Consider the following 10,638-nt stretch of genomic DNA (forward strand, 5'->3'; position numbering starts at 1 on the left):
TGATTGGGCCAATAAATCAGAGGCAAACTTTGAGAACCTGACAGGTCCCGGGATGAGACACGTGTCCATCCGAATTCAGAGCGCTGCAGGGCGGACTCCAGCACCCACACTTTTCCTTCCCCCCGTGCTTCCAACTTCAGCGGTTACAAAACGGTTAGTTTGCGTCAAAATCATTGCAAATACCTGCAGGTATATGACTCAAAATAAAGCCAGACTGTTTGAAACCTAGAGGGCTAGCTGTGTTTTGCATTGTCCCAGATGGCGCAGTGCTGTGGGGTCAGCCGGGTGGGCTGGGAGCTCTTGTTAGCTCTGCAGGTCCGGGTGGGTGTTATTGACGGTTATGTAGTTATTACCATCCGCTCTGAATGGCATCAGACTGCTGTTCTAATTAATAACCCCCGTAATCCTGCATTGTTAGACGTCAAAACAGCAGACACGTGGTAAGGAGAACATGGAAAACCGGGGGTCCTTAAATAAGCAAAGAGCCAATACAAATTACATTCAAGATATTAGGATGCCATAACTATCTCTTTAAAAAGCAGATGGAAGGTTTAGGAGGAACGCTGCGTTCTGGGAAACCACATCACATTAAATCCAAGACGAAGTTGATTCACCATAATCTTTCATTACAAATTGAGATTTAGTCATCTTATATTCAAATAAACGAAACTCGTTAAAGCAGTAATCGGTGCCGTTGTTTGGAAGGCGATTAGCAAACATATGAAGGCACTAGAATAGGAGCATAATACGATTATAAACGTTTTCTGCATATTTTCATATATTGATTCAAGGAATTCCAATCGTGATCTTTGTCCTTTGTTTTAATCCGTAGGCTATTATTTACAGAAGGGTGCGGATTATATCAGATATTTTCAACGGATATCTGTCTATCTGTAGAGTAATCATGTAGGTTAATAACCCAAAATATGTTTTTAGGAACAGAAGCTTTTACACATGAATGCAATTGAAACATTTGCGATTAAAATTTAATACGTCAAAAAAAAAAAAAAAAAAAAAAAAAAAAAAAAAAGCCTTGAAGGCTGACAGCTTAAATACATACATCATATATAACACTAGTAGTATTAGTAGTAACTAGTGATAATAATAATAATAAATGTTCCACAGTTCAAAAATTAAAATGTACTAAACTGTAATTTGCAGAAATCCACAATAGGGCATATACAATAGGAAATAATCTTAAGGCTTTTTTTTTCTTTTCTTTTTTTTTCTCAACTTACACTGAAGGCGAACAGTAGCACGCCAGTATTTTGATGTTTCACTAAAGGCGCCAGGAGACCCCGATTGGGTTGTTCCGTGTTAGAGGCGCTAAAAACGCTCTTCGCATAATAATTTCCTTTTGTATGCTATTTTATAACATTCCGTATGTGCTCTCCGGTTTCAACTTTAAAGCTCTTCGTTTCACGTTGAGGAGACGCGAGTAAAAAGACACAACATATCTGCGTGAAGTTAATGTCTTAACAAGAATAAAATATTTACCATTTTGTGGATGATCTATATTTTTGAGAAGTAAAACAAGAAAATGAAAAAGGGCGGACGCGTCAAACAAATAACAAATGAAATGATTGGCGAGCCATAAAATGAGATTTTAAACTCATTCAAATAAGAAATGGCGACGTCAGAGGACTTATCCAGACCGAGAGCAGGAGCAGAGAGAGAGAGAGGGAGAGAGGGAGAGAAAGAGAGAGAGAGGGGAGAGAGAGGGAGGGAGAGGCTCTGTAAGTGGGGGTGAGACTTGAGAAATAGGAGGAGCTTCTGAACGACTAAAAATGTCAATCACAAAAAGGAGTTCCAATAATCTAAAGCAATCTGTAAGGACCTGACCTTAGCCCATTCAGATCAATAGGGAAGTAAAGGAGGAAAGCGCAATCGGATCGTTTACACTGGCTCTTTCGGAGGAAATATAGACTTCCCTGACACTTTGTACTCACTGTAAATTGGATATCGTGGTGCGCACCAAGAGGGCGATTCGCCGCTTTTTGTGACTCCAACAGACTTTCTCCACAACAATGTCTTTCCCACAGTTGGGATATCAGTACATTCGACCCATATATCCGCAGGACAGGCAGGGGATAGGCAGTGTCCGGGCCGGGACGGACCTGAGCCCGTCCGGAGCACTCTCTAATGTTCTCTCCACTATGTACGGATCTCCTTTCGCTGCCGCACAAAGCTACGGAGCTTTTCTTCCTTATTCAAACGATCTCTCCATTTTCAACCAGCTGGTGAGTAATCGTTTTATTTCATGTTTATGCTGTTTTTCTCTCTCAGACTCAAATGTAGTAAACTTTTTTTGTTTTGTTTAATTGTTAAAGAATCCTTTACTTTAGTGTATTATTCAATACCAATCATTACTGAATGCTAGTTTTGCAAGACAATGGAGAACTTTGCTGTTTACTCCGTTCGGTAAATAAAGTAAAAATAGTAAAAATAATAATTATAATAATAATAATAATAATAATAATAATAATAATAATAATAATAATAATAATAAAAGAAGTAAAATAATAATAATAATAATAACAATAATAAGTGTAGTGCTTGCGATTGTAATTACAAAAAATGAAAATAGTTAAACAACTGTTATCGTGTATTAACGAATAAAACAATATGATACACTCATACACAGAATAAACATATATATATATATATATATATATATATATATATATATATATATATATATATATATATATATATATATACGTGGCTGCATCATATCAATTTATTTGGAATAATTTATATAAAATGCAGGCTACTAAAGATTTCAGTCAACAGGGGCTATTTAAAATAAATAAACAACTCACATAAACTGAAAATCGTCTACGCAATTCGTATATTCAACAACAATGACACCAAGGAACAGGAACTGTAAGGGAGTAAAAAATAAAATAAAAAAAATAATATTAATAGGATATGCCAGGCCAAAAATAATTGTGATTCACGTTAATGTTGGATCCGTGTTCTGTGTTTTAAGGGGGCACAGTATGAACTGAAGGACAGCCCGGGCGTCCAGCATCCGGGATTTGCCCACCATCATCCTGCTTTTTACCCATATGGTCAGTACCAGTTCGGAGACCCTTCCAGACCCAAAAATGCCACCAGGGAGAGCACCAGCACGCTCAAGGCCTGGTTAAGTGAGCACCGGAAAAACCCGTACCCCACTAAAGGCGAAAAGATTATGCTGGCCATTATCACTAAAATGACCCTCACTCAAGTGTCCACCTGGTTCGCCAACGCCAGGAGGAGGCTAAAGAAGGAGAACAAGATGACCTGGGCCCCACGGAGTCGCACAGACGAAGAAGGAAATGTTTACAACAGCGATCACGAGGGAGAGGACGGCGACAAACGCGAGGATGAGGAGGAAATCGATTTGGAAAATATTGACACGGAGAATATTGAGAATAAGGACGATTTAGACGAGCAGGACGATCTGCATTCTGATTTGAAACTGGACGGCAGGAGCGATTCCGAAATTTCAGACGGGTATGAGGATTTACAAGGACCGGAGCAAAGGTTGTTCAAAGCTATGGTGAAAGACGGTAAAGAGATTCACTGCGATCGCGCAGAGCTCTTTCACCATCACAATCATCATCATCATCACCACCACAACAACTTAGGACAGGCCAACAGCGAGCCGGTCAAACTCAACCAGCCCATCATCAACTCTCCGCCCTCAGAAAACAACCCACCTCCGGCTCCAAAACCTAAGATCTGGTCTTTAGCAGAGACTGCCACAACTCCAGACAATCCACGAAAATCTCCTTCCTCTGCATCCGCCGCTCAGACCGTCATCACTCCTCACAGACTCCTTTCGTGTCCCGTAGGGAAAATCCAGAGCTGGACAAATCGGGGTTTCACCGCACACCAGCTCGCCTTGCTGAACTCAAACCACTATTTAGGACTCAGTAACCAGGCTTCGGCGAATGGCCTTGCGCTGTACAGCAGACAAGCAGAGGACAGGAGTCAAAACTCCGAGTCCCCAGCCAAAGGTACATGTCACCCACACTGAGACGCGCAGAGACGTGAGATTAATGCTTTTTATTGACACTATTAAGACTGTACTGTCAGACTGGAAACACACCATTCTTATTCCCCTCTGAATCCATTTTCATTTGATCACTACTGTGAAACATTCAAGTAAAAAGAAATACGCTTGAAACGCAAATGTCTACTGGAGGGTACTTATTGTTGTTCGTCTTTTTTTTTTTTTTTTTTTAATACTCAAAAGTCTGTCCAATTGAGTATATGGGGAAAGGCTTTCAGTTGCCTTTGGTGTGTTAGTGTGTGCTAAGTTTGATATTTCTAGGCCGCAAACTTTTTTCCCCTCAACAACTGCCTGTAAGATCTTTTTTAAATATTCATTTTTTATTTTATTTTATTTTATTTTTTATAATGACAATATAATAATAATAAATTGGCATTTGTTTTATTTATTTCCTTGTTGTTGTTACTGGTTTTATTATTTCAGAAATATTTAGTGCCTTGGAAGCAGAGAAAAAGTTGTTAAAAAACATCCTTCCATCCTGTTCAAATACAGTAAGAGCATTGCCTGTCCATGATTTTTTTTTTTTTTTTTACATTTGAATATCACTTAATGATTATGCATGACTGTCTAGTCACGCACTCGGGTACTTGGTATACCGTGGTTTAAACATGATTTATATATTGTGCTTGTGCAATAATAAACCCATAATGTCAAACCAATAAATCTCCAGTGCTTCGATGCGATATTTCAGAATGTTGATTTCAAAACTTTGTTCTCTACTTGCTTGCAGATTTAGTTTTGTATTGGCCCCGTGTTTTTCATGCTTCCCTTCTATATGCAATAGGCCTCAGAACCAACTCGAAGCTGCCATGGTTTTATCATCCGCCCTCTCTTCCTCCTAGGCTTTTCTCTCTTTTACTTTTCAATTTTACCCGTGTAAGGAATGTAAAATAAAAATAACTCACTTCTGTATCCTTACATTGTAAGCATGTCCTGTGTACCATGGCTGATGTTAATACTGTCAGACCAATAGTCTGTGAGCCCCATTTTCTTTTGAAAGCTCTGTGAGGATTTGATGTTGAAATGTTTTGTATATAACGTAAAGAAAATGTATATACTTGTGATCCGAAATTGTACAAGAAAGTCTATATTTTGGCTAATAAACGAACCGCTGCAACTTCAGCTTCATTTTTCCTTAAAAAAGAAAAGAAAAAAGTGTTAATATTGTAAATTGTGTTAGAAATGTAATGCTTTTCTCTCTGGAAATGGTTACCGGCTGTGTTTTGAAAGGCATGGAAAACGTCAACACGAGGTTATGAGGTTTGAAAATGAGGATTTGAAGTATTTTCCTATTTCGGGGACTTAACCGTAATTAGCTCCTTCTTGAATCGCGCATTTGGATATTAATGGAAGAGGATTATCCCCACCGAGGCGGAACAACCAATATGAAATGAATAATTATTTCATTTATATTGGGTTGAAATAGCATACAACTCAATTTCAATGTAATGAGAATTGAATATTTTGTTCTTTGAAGAGGAAAAGTCACAAAAAAGTTGAACAATTTTCTTCTGTACAGATGGTTAATGTAATCTCGGCTATTTATATTTCTCGAGATTCTGCTTTTTAAAAATCTTATGAATTCTAATCAGACATTGATGTTGTGCTGCTTGCCATATGCCTTCGATACTGTGCGAAATTATTTATTTATGTGTGTTTTCCCTCTTGAAGATGATTTGCATGGCAGCAGCTTTGTTTCAGTGGGTTCCAAAGTTTCGAGAAATTTAGAGTTGGAGCTCCCTCTACAGTCCACTCCGAGCGGCCTTTACATGGACTGAGCCATGTTGATCATGATATTTTCATTATGTCATTTATTTGAGAAAGTTGACCACTGACATTTTGGGGATCATTCGTTCTTTTTGTAAGATTTTGCTGGGAGCTTATAATCAGATGGAGTGTTAAGCAATTTAAGGCATGCGATTTCCCAATAAGAAAAACACCTGGTGGAATATTTTGACACGGTTACACCATAAAACCGTCTTGAATGGCAAATTACCTGCATAAAAAAATATTATTTTAAATGTACAGTTCGCGGTAAGCAATCACATACAACTAAGACTTTTTTACGTTTAAGAATGATAAAATAACTGCAAAGTGCAACCTGTCAACAATGTTTTACAAATGGACAACTGGTAGAATATGTCAGCAAATTGTAATTAATTAGCCTATGCCTAGATAGATAGATAGATAGATAGATAGATAGATAGATAGATAGATAGATAGATAGATAGATAGATAGATAGATAGATAGATAGATAGGCTATCTGTGTGACGTAGGTGACACTGAATGATGTAATTCTGGCTCTCTCTCGGAAGAGCGCCACCAGCTAGAGCGCAGAAAGCGTCACAGCTCGAGAGTGACCGATATTCTCCAATCAGTGCTGACCCGCTCACGCGCACTGTGCAGGTCAAGAGGGAGTGCGTGAGGCCAGTGGCAAACAGGCTTGCAGAGACTTGCGTGCACATCCGTGGGAACATCTATCTGTGTGGGGGGCTTGATGTTGCAGGGGATTTTTGATCAAATTTGCACTTGGGCGAATTCTCTCGTCAACAGAAACAACACAGTGCAGATGTCACTGGTTATAGGTTTATTTTAGAGTGCTTACACTCTCGCTGGACTGAATTCAGTGATATTCGTTGATGTAGGCTAAATGTTTTGCTCGCTGTATAATGTGTTCGTTGATAATAATTATAATTAAACTTCAAATGTATTTGTATTAAGCTTGATCAGGTTAAATAGAAATTCAGACATATTAAAATACCTTTTCATAATATGGATAGCCTACTTGCCTAAAACATTATGAAGTGCGTATTAGGGTACAGTGGTTTGACCAGATCAGAGCGCGATTAAAGAGCTGTGTTTATGTGATAGTCAGTGGCCGTCTTGAGAAGTGAGAAAGCTTCGGGAAACGGCTAATAAATAGGATGAGGACGTGAATGGTTTTAACAAGTCGGAATGTATAATTATATCGCGTGAACATTTCACTTGAAATTCTTTCAGTGTGAGGGCGAGATAGATGTAGGGACGCACGCTGCGAGGCGCGCAAGAAAACTACAACCACACTGGGGTATAGACTATATTTCTGGTTAGTTTATTAGATGATTGATCACAAAACTATCACAAAAAATGAACTAACTTGGGGATGATCGGGCACAAAGGGTGTGCGCAGGGGACTGCTGCAGAAGCAACGTAAACAGAACCCTCAGCACCCCCAATTCCCCGGCCATACTTCAGGACCAAGACCGAGGACTGCTGGGAAACAACAACTACAAAAATCTAAAATCGTTATAAAATCAGGCTTAAATTATATATTAGATTTGGTACTTATTCCTAGTCAAACGTTTTCCTTATAAAGACGTAGGGAGCATTTTTAACACATTTTGTTCAAACTGCAAATCACTTGCCTTTTTACCCGCTGTGTTTTTAAAGTTTGATATATTATCCACACATTTATCTTCTTTTAATTAAAATAGTGTAGAAATATAGGCCTAATAAGTACACAAGATTTACTCCCATTGACATTCTCGCTGTCTTTAACTTGTGTAACTAATGTAACTAATGTAGGCCTTATACAGATATGTGTAAACAGAGTAAGATACATAGTGCTGTTTAGTCCCAGCTGTTTACTTCCTATATATGTATGTGTATATATATATATATATATATATATATATATATATATATATATATATATATATATATATGCACCGAATCCCCAACTGCTCCCCCGGCGCTGCAGCATAAATGGCTGCCCACTGCTCTGGGTGTGTGTTCACTGCTGTATGTGTGCACTTTGGATTGGTTAAAAGCAGACCACGAATTCCTAGTATGGGTCACCATACTTGGCTGTATGTCACGTCACTTTCACTTTATATATAGGGAGTTAACAGCTACATACAGTATGCATACACACACACACACACACACATTACTAGTATAATGTTTATGTTTCTACACAGAGACTTATTTTACATTCACACCAGGAGGATGGTGGTCATGTATGATAGCAAGTTCTTCTCCATAGTTAATTTTGAATTTGCTAATCGAGTCACAAAGCTCCCAAACTACTTTTATGTTGCCTACATACAGTGTTTCATTAGCAAAATATAATAGAATCAGCGTAAGGTCGACGATAGAGACTTTATCACACACATTTTCCAGCAGAAATCACACTTCTTTTCCAGTCACAAGCCGGTTCAGGGCTGTCATATAAATATTGATGCTTGTTTAGTGTGTATTCTGCACATATTAGGCGCTGAGGGACCTGAGGCACTCTTGATCATTAAAATTCATTTGAAATGCTCTTGAAAGGATGACACTGGGCTTCATGGTGTCTCTGATCATCGCATGAAATTAAGGATTAAAATGCCTCGCCAGAAACAAAGTAATCACCGATACCGATGTCGCCATACGTGTCCAACCACTTTCTTTCTCAACTTAGCAAATGGAGAGCATTAATGAACATTTCGCTCAGAGCTAGGCGGAGGACATTCCGACTGGGGCTGTTAGTGTCACTCATTTATTCAGAGTTAAGTGGATGTCCTTGTGGCTAATGAGCAATAATCAACAGTGACTCCTCTTTTTATTCCAACGCTTCCAGCAATGATAAAAACGGGAGCCTATTAAACTGCTGAGACACAAGAGGGTTAGCAGCAATTGCTACTGAGCAAGAAATGTCGGAGGATTGTGAGCGTGCAGTTAAATTAATAATGATAATAATAATAATAATAATAATAATAATAAAACACTACTTATAAATTAAACTTAATGTAATAAAGAAATAATAATAGTAGTAGTAGTAGTAGTAGTAGTAATATTAATAATAACTATAATAATAAACCATAAGAAGAAAGCAATAAATGGCCCATTATAGCCACTGAAAATGGTGATTATTTTCATTGGATTTAACAAAAGTTATGGATAATTAGTTCTTGAGGTTTCCAGAGAGTTTAATTTGCTGCTTGCTCCAAAACATTATGACATTGCGAAAACTAACAGTTTTACGAACAGACTTAAGCTTAAATATTTGTTAATTCACACACAGATAATACATTTATATATATATATATATATATATATATATATATATATATATATATATATATATATATATATATATATATATATATATATATATATATATATATATATATATATATATATATATATATATATATATATATATATATATATATATATATATATATATATATTGGGGGGGATTGGTAGGTTGAGTGGGATAATATCATCAATGTGCATAAACACATTCATAACCTGTCCTTCTGAGCACCGCAGAACTGCATCATCTGTGGGAAATTCAGCACCATTGACACTCTCCAAATAAATGGCAATCCAGTCTATTAGCCACCACTAACCCATTATATCTCCAAGTACCATTCTCCCTCTACATCAATGACAGAGCTGCATAGCTGTACCACTCACTGTGAGGAATGCTTTGTTAAATACCAATTTGGATGGGGAAAGCAATGAAACACAGTGGAATCAAAGGCAAATCTAATCTATCTTTCTGACTTGTCATTGATGCAGAGAGGGAGGACAGACAGGGCTAAACCTTTTAGAGAAAAACCAGCCAATGGAGTCATCAGCAGCCTTCTGCATGAATGGACAGGGCCGGAGGAAGACATGAAGACCGGAGTGGGCTGCCAAAGGGGCAGAATCAGGCTGTGAAAGAGTGGACCAGCCCTGTGCCGTGCCCCTGTCCACCCCTCTCTGTGGCAATGATGTCCCACCACACCCCATCCCTGCACCGAGCAGGACAAATGTCAGCGCTATTGTAGCCCTGCAGAAGCTTTGAAGAGCCCTGTTCACTTTGTGGAGGTCACTAATCCTTTTATGAGGCACTTCTGATTGTTGGCTTGGCAAACACACACATATACACAGCTCAGAGCTCTCTCTCTCACTATCTCACACAGCGGAGTGTGTAGATTTTTATTTGTATTTTACTCAGACATGGTTGACATGTTTAGATGACCTGTAAGGCTATAGAGGAAAACAGTGAAAGCATAGAGGAGACATGTTCCACACTGTCACTGGGCATGAGGTTACAGGCCATCCGAACTCTTCTGCTGCCTCAAAGAAGAGATAACCACATTTACACCCCCAAATCTTGTTTTACACACACAAACGCAAAAATACACTAGCCTCCAGTGACTGGTTTGCAAAAGCCAGGATTAGTTTTGTGATATAGACAATGTATATATATATATATATATATATATATATATATATATATATATATATATATATATATATATATATATATATATATATATATATATATATATATATATATATATATATACACACACATCTTCAGAACTATTGAGTTTATTCATATTGCACAGAAATTGACCATGGGCTTGATGTTTAGCGTTCATCATGAACAGTGATGGTTTCTGTAGAAAATGTGATTGGGACACTATTGGGAAAGAAAACAGCAATGCTAATGCACGGCGATGAAGGTGCAGTGGGGTATTTGTCAGTTGATTCTTTCTCTGGCCGGTCTGGGGACCAAAGAATGAGAGACTGACACTCTGTAGGACAGGAGGCGGGG

The 10,638-nt window shown here is 38.0% G+C and overlaps 1 pseudogene; it reads left to right on the forward strand.

Annotated features, from left to right (window-relative positions):
• Positions 1–1,710: 1,710 nt before the first annotated feature.
• LOC113051408 (iroquois-class homeodomain protein irx-3-like) lies at positions 1,711–5,185 on the forward strand (annotated as a pseudogene).
• Positions 5,186–10,638: the final 5,453 nt, after the last annotated feature.

The sequence above is a fragment of the Carassius auratus genome, chromosome 32 (genome assembly GCF_003368295.1).
Source record: "Carassius auratus strain Wakin chromosome 32, ASM336829v1, whole genome shotgun sequence".
Taxonomy (NCBI): domain Eukaryota; kingdom Metazoa; phylum Chordata; class Actinopteri; order Cypriniformes; family Cyprinidae; genus Carassius; species Carassius auratus.